The sequence below is a fragment of the Montipora capricornis genome, chromosome 4 (genome assembly GCF_036669925.1).
Source record: "Montipora capricornis isolate CH-2021 chromosome 4, ASM3666992v2, whole genome shotgun sequence".
NCBI lineage: Eukaryota > Metazoa > Cnidaria > Anthozoa > Scleractinia > Acroporidae > Montipora > Montipora capricornis.
Genome location: NC_090886.1, coordinates 38,375,644 through 38,387,962, shown reverse-complemented (window position 1 = coordinate 38,387,962; position 12,319 = coordinate 38,375,644). Strand labels below are relative to the sequence as shown.

At 42.7% G+C, this 12,319-nt stretch overlaps 1 long non-coding RNA gene across 1 annotated transcript; it reads left to right on the top strand.

Annotated features, from left to right (window-relative positions):
- Positions 1–431: 431 nt before the first annotated feature.
- Positions 432–2,020, top strand: LOC138045018 (uncharacterized). Its single transcript, XR_011131528.1, has 3 exons — positions 432–626; positions 1,846–1,878; positions 1,975–2,020. It is a non-coding gene; the product is annotated as an uncharacterized lncRNA (long non-coding RNA).
- The last annotated feature ends 10,299 nt before the right edge of the window (positions 2,021–12,319 follow it).

Below are 12,319 nucleotides of genomic sequence, written 5' to 3'. Positions count from 1 at the left end.
GTATGCGACGTTCAGCCGTCTTTCTAACATGAAAGATAACATCGAGCAACGCTTCCTCATCCCTGGGGTATCCTCATCCCCAGATTAACCGCGGGCGCTATGCATAAATATGAGAACACATAAGAATGTGAGAACATCCCGGATTCATGCTCTCCAACATGCTTGCCCACAAATAAAGGAAACAAGGTTTGGGTAAGCTTTAAATAGGAGAGGGGGGTGGGGGGGAGGGAAATCGGAGCCTTAGCTAAGAAGGACTTCTGGTACCTCTCTTTCAGATGTTAAAAGAGGATGTTTTGATTGGAATCACGGTAAGACTCAGACACTGTTCGACATTATTTCACATTTCACTTACATTTCCGAGTCAATCTTACGAATATATTATTTTCGCGGTTTTGCATCCTCAGTATGCTCTCACGGTGGTGGAGGCGGCGCTCAACGGCACAATAACTGCGACACACTGTCAAATGATATATTCAAGGACAGATATCTACCAATAGGCTTAGTGACAGAGGGGAATAAATCTCACCCCCCTCACTTCGTTAAACACTGCAATATATCTGTTCTGTGTATGGGTAACGCCATAGCACCAAGATGGCTAAAGTGCAAATTAAACCAGTGCAATAGAGGTATGTAAATACTTTAGTCGAGTGATGGCAATTGAATTGATTTCTTATACCTCTAAACTCAAATGCGTTTTCCTATTGGAGGAGAATACGTCACGTGCCAAGGGTAAAAACTCACTAACTCCCAAGAAAAATAAAACCACTTGAACTGTCCGGACTCGCACTTGATCAGGTTGTGCACCTAATCCACCCTGGCAAGTGTGTATGCCAGCCCGCGTCAACAAAAATTATTTTGCTGTCATGTATTATTTTGCATTAGTATATTTACATAGGTGAGTAGTGATAATCACCTAAGCGTTTTTTTTTTTTTTCAAAATGGCCGCAAGCCGTTTTGTCGAAGTGACAGACGAAAAAAATATTAGTTTTAAAGAAAAGGCATATTTTTTTCAAATAATCACCTATGTATTCATACTAAAACAATTATTCACCTCTGGCTAGGTGAATATCGGTGAATAAAAACCGAGACGAATATTCAGCTCGCCTTCGGCGAATAATTGTTAAATAAAAAAAAGTCGTAATGTGCCGATCAAGTCGAAACTTCAACATCCCCCCGCCCGGGCATTTGAACTTTTGCGGATTGGATCGTTCAAAATCCCGCCCCCTGAGGCCAAAATGGTGTTCAAATTCCCTACTAAAAAACAATCGTCCTCGCTCCTGCCGTCTTTAATCAAGCCCTTTTGAAGACCTTTTTTGTAAGCAAATCGCTCACAAATGCTACATCTCTTCCTTTAAACTCTTCCATCTCGTCCAAACAAGTGTTTTATAGCTGTTAGCGACTCCGCCGTCCGAAAAAAAAAGCATTTGAAACCTGACACTTCCGGCTCAATTTTCCCCACCCTACGCAGGCAAAGGTCAAATTCCCCACTCCCCGGGCACAGAAGATAGTCAAATACCTGGGATTTGCCCGGGGGGGGGGGGGGGAAGGGGAGAGGTTGGAAGCTAAAGTTTCTATTTGATCGGCGCATAAGGTGGCAACTGCGATTTTCATAATTCTGCGCAATTCCATCTTCAAGTGCCAACGGCCACGCGTTTTGGTTTCCATCAATCAAACTTCCGACCCCAAATCAATTCATGCGTGGCATAACCTACCAATCAGTATCTTTGGTTCCTACGGTACATTCGACGCCGATGACTTTTAATAGGAGAGGGGGTTGGGGGGGGGGGGGAGGGGGAGGGAAATCGGAGCCTCAGCTAAGAAGGTTTTCTGGTACCTCTCTTTCAGATTTTGAAAGAAGATGGTTTGATTGGAATCACGGTAAGACTCAGACACTGTTCGACATTACTTCACATTTCACTCACATTTCCGAGTCAATCTTACGAATATATTATTTTCGCGGTTTTGCATCCTCAGTATGCTCTCGCGGTGGTGGAGGCGGCGCTCAACGGCACAATAACTGCGACACGCTGTCAAATGATACATTCAAGGACAGATATCTACCAATAGGCTTAGTGACAGAAGGGAATAAATCTCAACCCCCTCACTTCGTTAAACACTGCAATATATCTGTTCTGTGTATGGGTAACGCCATAGCACCAAGATGGCTAAAGTGCAAATTAAACCAGTGCAATAGAGGTATGTAAATACTTTAGTCGAGTGATGGCAATTGAATTGATTTGTTATACCTCTAAACTCAAATGCGTTTTCCTATTGGAGGAGAATGCGTCTCGTGCCATGGGTAAAAACTTACTAACTCCCAAGAAAAATAAAACAACTTGACTGTCCGGAATCGCACTTGATCAGGTTGTGCACCTTATCCACCCTGGCAAGTGTGTATGCCAGCCCGCGTCAACAAAAAGTATTTTGCTGTCATGTAATACTGTTGCATTAGTATATTTACATAGGTGAGTATTAAAAATTCTCTGCGCTGATTGGTTGCACTTGAGGTGATAATTGTGTGATAATCACCTAAGAGGTTTATTTCAAAATGGCCGCAAGCCGTTTTGTCGAAGTGACAGACGAAAAAAATATTTGTTTTAACGAAAAAGCATATATTTTTTTCAAGTAATCACCTATGTAATTATACTAAAACAATTATTCACCTCGGGCTAGGTTAATATCGGTGAATAAAAACCGAGACGAATATTCATCTCGCCTTCTGTGAATAATCATTAAATAAAGTAAAGTCGTAAGGTGGTACCCTTTTATCTGGAAGGTATAACAAAAAATTCACAACGGAGAGCAGTGAGGTTCTCGAGTTTCCCTTGGGGCCAGTCATTTAATAAGTGTTTATTAGCCACAGGATAGACACGTTAGTTGATAAAAGGAAAGCAAGCAGAAAAGACTGGATTCTACTCTTATTTGATTTCTTTGTAAGAATTTTTCATGCACGCGCCGACGCGAAGGGACGTCCTCGTTCTGCTCCTAAATGAGTTCAACTGATGTATCTATGGAAACCAGAGTCAAGGTTTTTGACTCAATGCAAAATGGGGCAAAGTGCTGACCGTTCAACCACCCTTACCCCCTCCCCCTCCCAAAAAAAAGGGAAAGCTGATATAATTGTTTCTGTTAAAAACCTTACTGTATGCTTCCTTTAGGGTTTTGTACCAATTTTATTCAATTTCAACGGTCTTTGAAGAGCAAACGTTTTTGGAGCAAATATATACATAGTTGACCATTCCCCGATAGGTGCTTTTCACGGCCAGTAAAACGAACAGATCTAGAACAACAGCTTTAAGAATCCCAACAGGCGGGACGTAAACCAGTTGGCTAGTGCTCAGTTACAAATTCAGCCGAGAGGCTGAACCAGGGACTGCCGGGATCAAATTCAACGAGTTGTCAGAGCGAGTCTTAAACCCGGCCGGGTCTCTGGGTCGCCCAGAGTGGCAGTGAATTTGAGACGCGTATACCTCGATAGGAGAATTCTTCGGTGTAACACCTCGTCGGCCAACTGACTGAACGGCTCGATCATCTGATCTCGGACCTCCAAGAGAAGATGGTGTTATTGATCCACCGGTAGCGTGGTCAGGTCCTGTATGAAAGTGCCCAGATAGGGCACTTGTCGTCGAATGCGCCGCGGCACGGTTCTCATCGTTGAACACAATGCTCGCACGCCATGTCCAAACCTTGCCACAGACCACGGCCCGTTTGAGCACTCATAATCTGGCGTCGCTTTTTCAAGGAATGCTTGCGACGGGCCATCTCTCTCAAGGCGTTCCGATGCGGTCGTAGCCATTGAAGGGTGGTGGACGACACTGGAATCTGGCGACGGAGCGTTTTCATGACCAACTCGCTGATGGCATTGATCTGATCGGCATTGGCTGACTGCAACCGTTCACGACGCGGCTGATGATTGGCTTCTTTCAAGATGCTCTGAAGAAACGGGAGTTGACGTTCAATACGCCACGACATGATGAGACGATCCTTGGGTTTTTTCGGACAGGTTCCCTTTATACTTTTATCGTCGACGTCATCGGGTGGCTGCTTTCAAGCCTTTCTTGACACCTTACCTCGCAGGAGCCCCCACACTGCCTAACGCGGCTGCTTTCCCTGCAGCTATCAGACCGGGAACGGCCAATGCTAATAAAGACAGGATGCCTCTTTCTTGTCGTCGTCGTTTCCCTCTAACTTGTCACGCCCTGGCAAGGCGTCGTTGTCTTTAGATTTTGGGCATGATGAAGAATGGATTCTTGGAGATACGCCTTTCGCCTTTTTATGGGATACTGACCCAAGACGACGTCTATCTTCGTAGGCGTTGGTGACCGTATTGGAATGAGTGATGTTCCAAATCTGACGTCCATGGGTGCATTGTTGGGCATCTTGAGCCAAGAGATCCATTTGACATCGTGACCCGTCTTGACTCAGCCGACGTCGTTGACGACCACTGCCTCTGCTCCCACAGCTACCTCCGATGGGTGGTCCGCTGCCGGGGCCACCCTGGCCTCCTCCGGGAGAACCGCCGCCGCTTCCCCGACGACGACGGTCCCTGTTATGCCTGCTACTGCCTACACTGCTAGGAGGGGACGGAGGCAGAGGTATCTGGCGAGGTTGTTTTTGTTCCACGGTCGAACGGGTCGAAGGACCACTGGTCGCATAATCTTGTAAATCTTGATCTGAAATACTATAATCGCGTTGAATCTGAGCCCTTTATTCGGGAGGGATACTTCCATCCAACAATGAACGCATCATCAAATCCCGTTGAGACACGAGGACATTGGTGTCGAGTCCTTGGGGGTCGAGTCCCAGCTCACTCAATAGCTTGATAGGATGCACCCAGCGTCTCCAAAAACGCCTCCAGCAATGGGCTTCTGGGTGTCCCTAATCCGCCGACGACGTGCACATTGTTTTATATTCCTGACATGTTCTTTTTTCCTGGTGCTGAATGATCTTTTTGTTTCACCAATGTAACCCCATGGACAAGATAAGCACGAGATTTTGTAAACAACATTGCATTGATCGTCTTTAGGAGGTCGAAACTTGGGGGCAGGGAATTCCTGTTGGAGAGTTTTAATTGTTTTTTTAAGTGACGTGAATGTCATGGATTTGCCTGAGTGGCTCAGTAATGCCTTCAATGTAGGGAAGGATCGCAAAGTTCTGTCGATTCGTTGGTCAGCCCATTTGAAGAACATAGTGACTAATTCCTCAGGTGTTGGTGATGTCGATGTTGAAGATTTCTTTCTTATAATACCAGAATTGATTTTTGGCGGGTAACCATAAGGCTGTCGTGCGGCGCTAATTCAAGCAGTTTCACGGGGTTTACCAGATTCAGAGTTGGGAAGGTTTAAAGCCCTGTGTCGAAGTGTCGCAGCAGCGCTAATTTTATGTTTTTTGTCGTGATGAGAGTCGAAATCGAGGTTTCCGATAGACGTCAACACTGAGCTTCCCAGAATCGCACGAAACGAGGCTATCAAGTAATGACAACTGTTTATTGGATTGATATTCGATGGTGAAGGGAATATGCGGGTCGATAGAATTCAGTGAATTGTGGAAGGAGGAGACTGCATCCTTTTTAATAATGCAGGAACTGTCGTCTACATAACGCTTCCATCGCCCCATGTAAGGTAATCCAAGAGAGTCCTGGATTCCAGATTCCACGCTGTTGATTCCAGATTCCGGATTCCGGATTCCGGATTCCATGTCTGTGGATTCCGGATTCCACATCCATGGCTTCCGGATTCCATGGATTCCATTAGCTGGATTCCGGATTCCACAGACCAAAATTACCTGGATTCCGGATTCCGGATTACCTTACATGGGGCGACTTCCAAACTTTCGGCAGAACAGGAGTTGAATCGTTTGCTGTTACTTCGATTTCCTCCATACACAAGTTGGCCGCTACGGGGCTGACAGGACTACCCATAGCACATCCATGGATTTGTTTATAAATGTTATCATTGTAGACAAAACATCACTCTCTATATTTAAATAATTTAACGGTTCGTTTCATGTTATCAGTTATCTTTATGCGTCGAAAACAGTAGACTGCCAGCCGAAATCCTATTTTTTTTTAAAATTATACCAGAGAACGCCTATTCAATTTTACTATGATTAATCCTGGTAACGGATCCTCGATATTTTTTAAGGATATCGTTTGTTACTTTCAGAAGCGCCGTTTCAGTACTGTGGTTTTCCCTGTAAGCAGACTGTGCAACCGGGTATAAGTTGTTACTAACCAAGTGTCTATGAATCTGGTTGAATACGGCCCTCTCAATGAGTTTTCGACAAAAGACAAGTTACTCACAGGGCGGAAGTTCTTAAATATGATATCAAGACCAGGTTTCTTTTCTTGGTAGTAGGAAAACTAGAGCCTCTTTCCAAAGGTCAGGAAAACATCCGGACTGCAGAGAATTGTTGATAATGTTTGTCAGAGCTGGGAGAAGAACTTCGCATTTGCTTACCAATATGGATGGCATAGGATCGAGAGGGCAGGATTTAAGGGCGGACTTCTGGATGCGCTGTTTAACATCACTAGCTGACAGCACCTTAAAGGCAGGGAACGATGGCACAGACTCAACGAGAACAGCGGACGGAGTGTTATCTCCTAGCTTTGAATCAGTCTGATCGGTATCGAACTGCCTACGGATGGTTTCTATCTTCTAAACAAAGTATTTTGCTAAGTCGTTAGAAAACTGAGTTGCATTGTCCAGATGAGGTGGGAGACCATCATCCACTATGCGGTTGAAAAAGCGCTGACTAGCACGGAACAGTTTTCTTTGATTAGCACTATTCTTGTCTATAAAGTTACTGTAAAACTCCCTCCGAACCTTATTCATAAGACGGGTGGTAGCATTACGCTTTGCTTTAAAACAGCAAGATCGGAGTCCAGTCGCGACTTCTGCCACCTCTTTTCAGCTTCCCTTTAATTTGTTCACGCTTCACCTCCCTGATCTCTTTACTAAACAATGGTACACGAGCAGGTCTCTCGACGATCGTCCTTGTCATTAATAATAGAGCATGCTTGCATCCAAGGCAGCTTTCAGGGTGTCATTATAACATGTTACGAGTTCCCGAAGGTCATCTGATGGATTCTGGCATAACTCAGAAGCCAATTCCTCATTGAGGGAGTCTGCGTTAACTAGGTGCAGTCCTCGCGCAGAAGGGTGCGACACATCCGGGACCTTATTTACGTCAGAAGCGCTAAATTTGAAATGGCACCGCCAGCCAAAAGCCTCCGAATACAAGGAAAACGGGGGGAAATGGTCAAACGTGGTGTGCATTTTATTGCTGTACGTAAAAGTTAACCTTTTCAGCGATTAGGTTTACCCAGGAGTTTTCAGTAGAGATGTTGAACAATCATTTAATACCTTTTAGACCTCTCTTGGCCTGGGAAAAGTAGTATAAAATCAGCTTCTTCGCATTTCTTGTCTTTTTAGTATGGGAGAAATACTCATAAAAAATTCATAACGAGTTTTCTTCTTGCTTAGGTACTTATTTGTTAAGGTTTAGTGGGCGAAAAATCGCAAAAATCAGAGAACACTGAAAAGCTAGACAACACAAATCCCCCACAAGAGTTGCGATTTTTGCGATTTTAACGATTTTTGCCAAAAATCGCAAAAATCGCAGGACACTGAAAAGCTACAGAACACTAGTCGCTGACAAGAGTCGCGATTTTTGCGATTTTAACGATTTTTGCGAAAATTGCGAATTTTGGGAAAAATCGTTAAAATCGCAGAACACCGAAAAGAAAGCGAGTGCTGTGGTTGTAAGCAGATCTACTTTACATTCACAAACAAAGTCAAGAATGTCCGCTAATTTATTCCACACAGATCGTGCGCACAGTAAGCAAAAAGACAACGGGAGTTTGAAATCCAGAACCAAAGGCAGGCGATTAACGACAATGAGGTTGGACTAAGAACAGAGAACGGATTTCAATGTAAAAATCTCTATATTTCAAGCGTTATTGCCGGCTATTTAAACGTATTAAGTCCGAATGAGTGGTCCAGTATGGCAACACAGGAAGGCAAAGAACTTTCGATTTGGAGAAACGTTTTCTAGACCGTACTTTCTCTTTAACCGCAATCTCGACCCCAGAGTTCTTCTCTTGACTGAGAGAGGAAGAGCTCTGGGGAACCCTGAAACAAAATATCTTCTCATTGGTTTTCGTGAAGAATAATCAAAAGCGTCTCTAATTGGTGCCTTCGTGTTAGCACGAGGAGCGAGCAGGCGCAGTAAAGTTGAAATAGCCAGAGCCTTGGGTCTACCCTAGGCTCTGGTGACGAGAATGCTTTAACCGTTTCTGTCACCGTTGACAGCGAAATTTGTTACGACAATGATTATTGGTTGAATAAAGGCAATTGAAATTCCTTTTAGAATTTTAGTGGCTTACTAGTAAAAAACATTAAAATGAAAGCCTTACATCGGAGACTTTGTTGCTCTAAGAACAGTCTTAGCACGGGAAAATTTGTGACCCATTTAAGCCTGCGTTAACTTCTTTAAATCTTCAGGATAGGGATTTTACAGTATAAAACTTCTGAATACAGTTTCCAGTCGTGTAATAAATCTCTTATTGACCAAGCTTATTGACCAAGCTTGCTCGGTCCGATATTCTCCCAGTACGGCTCTCACCCTAGGTCAATGAGATATATATAAACCGCAAATTAATGTCACGGACAACAGCAAAATACATTTTGTCTTCTCTCCAGCAATCTGAACACGATTTTGTGGGTTTGTGATTTAGGCTGATTTTCCAGAAAGAAGTGGGAGGGGAGGGAAATGAAATTCACTTTAGATCTCGGGGAATTTTTAGCAAATTTTATTTTGTCTTATCCCTTTGGTGGTGTTTTCGGCCAGTAAATTAGGGAAATAAATTAAGGTTGAGCAACAAAAAGAATTAAAGTAGAAAAACTAATACTGCGAAGGAAGAGGATTCTTGATGTCCAAAAAACTGTCTTGGCGCTGTATTACAGTGCTTATTGGCAGTCATAATTTCAATAATAATGGCCGTTTTCACACTGAAGACGAACAAATCGTCCTAATGTTTGGTCGACTAATTACCAATTAGACCCGTAGCCCGCAAGGGCTACGGGTCAATAGCCCATGAGGCGGCCTTGTGCATGATGGTCCCCAGTGTGAATAGCATTAATAATTAACAACTAGACCCGTAGCCCGCTAGGGCCACAGGTCAATAGCCCGTTCGGCTTCGCCTCATGGGCTATTCACCCGCGGCCCTTGAGGGCGAAGGGTCTAATTGTTTTAGTATCGCCCAACTAGTCGAACAGAAAAGGCAATAATAAAGTTGGCAACTGCAAGTTAAAGAAATATTTATTTGGGAATAAAACGAAAGAAAGCGTCACGTTTTTCGCTACTTGAGGACTATTAATAATAGTCCTCTAGTAGCGCAGCCAATCAAAATGCAGGATTTGCATTAGTCCACTAGTTCGGTGATACTAATGTTTATTAAAAACGACCAATTTCGCTTCGGTTGTACTAATGTTATTCGTCAAGGCATGAACCTTTGAAAATTGTGGTGATAGATCCCTTTATTAAAGAACCCAACTCATGAATCTTTTGCCAACGGCCTTTCTTTCTCGCTCTAATTTTTTTTCCAAACCAGATATGTCTTACGTTTTATGTTTATTTTTATTTCCTTGATTAAAGGAAAAGGAAGAAGAAGAAGACCCAAGGTAAACCTTTATTGAAAAAATAATGAAGTATGAATATTGATGAACATTTATTACCTGTCGAGTGCCTCTTTTTTCCTGTTGGTAGTCACAAATGTGCATACCCCACAGATATTGAATTAAGCTCCGCTCGGATGAATCCAATCTACGTTATTTCTAGATCGTGCTTCGTTCTTGTGTGAACACTATTTTGCATAGAACGAATACTCCAATCGACATGCTTCTTCCGAACCAGTTTGTTCAGTCGTTCCCTCGACGTAGAAATGAGATAACATTATAGCCTTCAACGGCAAAACAAAATAAAAATTGCAATCAGGTTTTTTAAAAAATAGCTATCGTCGTCATGGGGACTTCGCAGTGGTTCCCCATTCAAGTTCTACCCCATTCGAGGGGGCTTAATTTTAATTGACACATCAGCGTGTTGTGCATCAACTATTGTGATCTTTGTGATGAATTCGCGACTATCTTGTCGACCTTTACAACACTTGAAAGAAAAAAAATTAAAAGAAAACTAACAAAACCCGGTGTCTTGCCGTCATTTTGTCACAGATGTATCCGTTGTTCGTCAGTTGTTCGTAACACGCAAAGTAACTTTGATCACAGGCGACCGCTAAAATCGATGTCACTTTCGATTTTGCGATTTTACTTGTACAACCAAAAGTACGATAAAAGAATTTAACGTAGCAAAAATCTCCCAAAATGTTTTCAGCTGATGATAACTTTTTTTGTTACATCCATTAGAAATCACCGGAGATTCTTGCAATCTGGTTGGCTCTCAGCAGTGCGATTTATTCCCAAATCGCACTTTTTTTTTGGCTCTGAATCGCACCATTTCCTCAGCCAATGAGAAAGGAACAATAAAACAAAACAACTAATCAGATTTCGAGGCTTGTTTAAGGTAACCAATCAAGTTGCAGGAAAATGAAAGACCAAGAAATCCATTGTGTGGCGAATTTTGCAACTTTTGTTCCTAACTGAAGCAATAAAATAGTGCACTGACTAGAATAATTATTGTGCGATTTCTAAATGGATTTAATAAAGTGGTAATTGAACTTTGCGACGTGCAATTTTGGTCTGAAATCATACTTGTGCGCTCGTTCGATTGTGAAATCACATGTATGATTTCAGACTAAATTACACTCCACTCAATTCAATTTTTATTATATATTCGCGGCACAAAATTTATGTTGTTTTTATGTCACAAATTTTGTTGCTGATGGCAAATTGTTTTATTCTCGATCGACATTTCCTGAAAACTTCCTTCTGCTCTGCTTAAAAACTGTAAATCACTGTTTATTTACTTTTGCATCAATATTTGTTTTGTATAAAGCAGGCCTAGTCTAACAAAATCTGTTCCTTGCTTGGTTTGCATTTTTGAGCGTTAAAAGAAAACTTTCGGTCGTATGTTTCTTACATCAAGTCGTATGTTTTGAGGTGTCCCATCCAGATACTAGGGAGCTTAAACACGCGCGTTTTTGAGACGCGGACGGCAACCGGAAAAGAAAATGTCACGTGCGAGGACAGTGGTGTCTCCCAGATTTTTATACTAATCATCTCTAATGGAGAAACGTTATTTAACAATGTAAATGTTGCTGTGTTAAGACAAGTTAAAAAGGGAAAACATCTCACTTCCGGTTGCCGTCCACGTCTCAAAAACGCGCGTGCTTAAGCTCCTTATTAACCCCGCCGGATAGGGCTTAACTTTGGTGAACTTTTGCACGCCGGACCATACGAATCCCCGGCTCAAATGTTAACATGACCTCTGGCGGGTATGAACAACTGCAAAGTAGGGTAGCCTTTTGTATTGAACTAGCGAAACGTTTTTTTATTAGGTAGTTGTCTCGAAATTTTGCAAGACTCACAAAGGAAACACAAGTGCGAGAAAGGTAATAGCTATAGGTGGTAATTAAATAGATTCACTTCGGTGGTAAGCATTTCTGAATCTGCGATGCCACGTTCACGTTGTACAAACTTATTCGTGATCATTTCATTGATCGTTCATCTTTTACAAACAAGCTCAGTTATTCTAGGTCTAAATCCACGTGATGACACGGCCATGTTGGTGAACAAAACAATAGAAAATGGCCCCACAAATTTTACAAAACAATAGAGTCAAATTCCCAAAAGATATTGTACACCAACATTGCCTTAGTGACGTCAGATGAATACCATCAATACACGAACTGGATTTTGGGGAGAAAACTAAAATTTGCCATAGTGTGTTCACGTTTTCCAAAGAAACTAGTTGAGATTTGGCTGCTTTACACAGCAGATTCTTGTAGAATGCGACACCAACGAAAACGCGGCAATACAATACATACCCAGTCCCCATAGGGGCTTTTCAGGGCCATTGAAACATAACAAACAAACAGGAAGCTTGGTTAGCGCTAACTGTTGGTTAAGAGGTATCAAAACCTATAGGTTTCCATGGTATTTAACGCTGGTTAGGGCTAACCATGCTTCGAGCAACCCGGGTCAGAACAACAACAACTGGTAAGGATCCCAACTGGCCGCAAGCAACCCATTTTGATCTTTACAAGTGCAGCTTAGAAGTTGAACCAGGGACTACAAGGAACAAATTCAACGAGTGGTAAGAACGGGTCTTGAACACGGAATCTCCTGATCCCAAGACTAGCGCC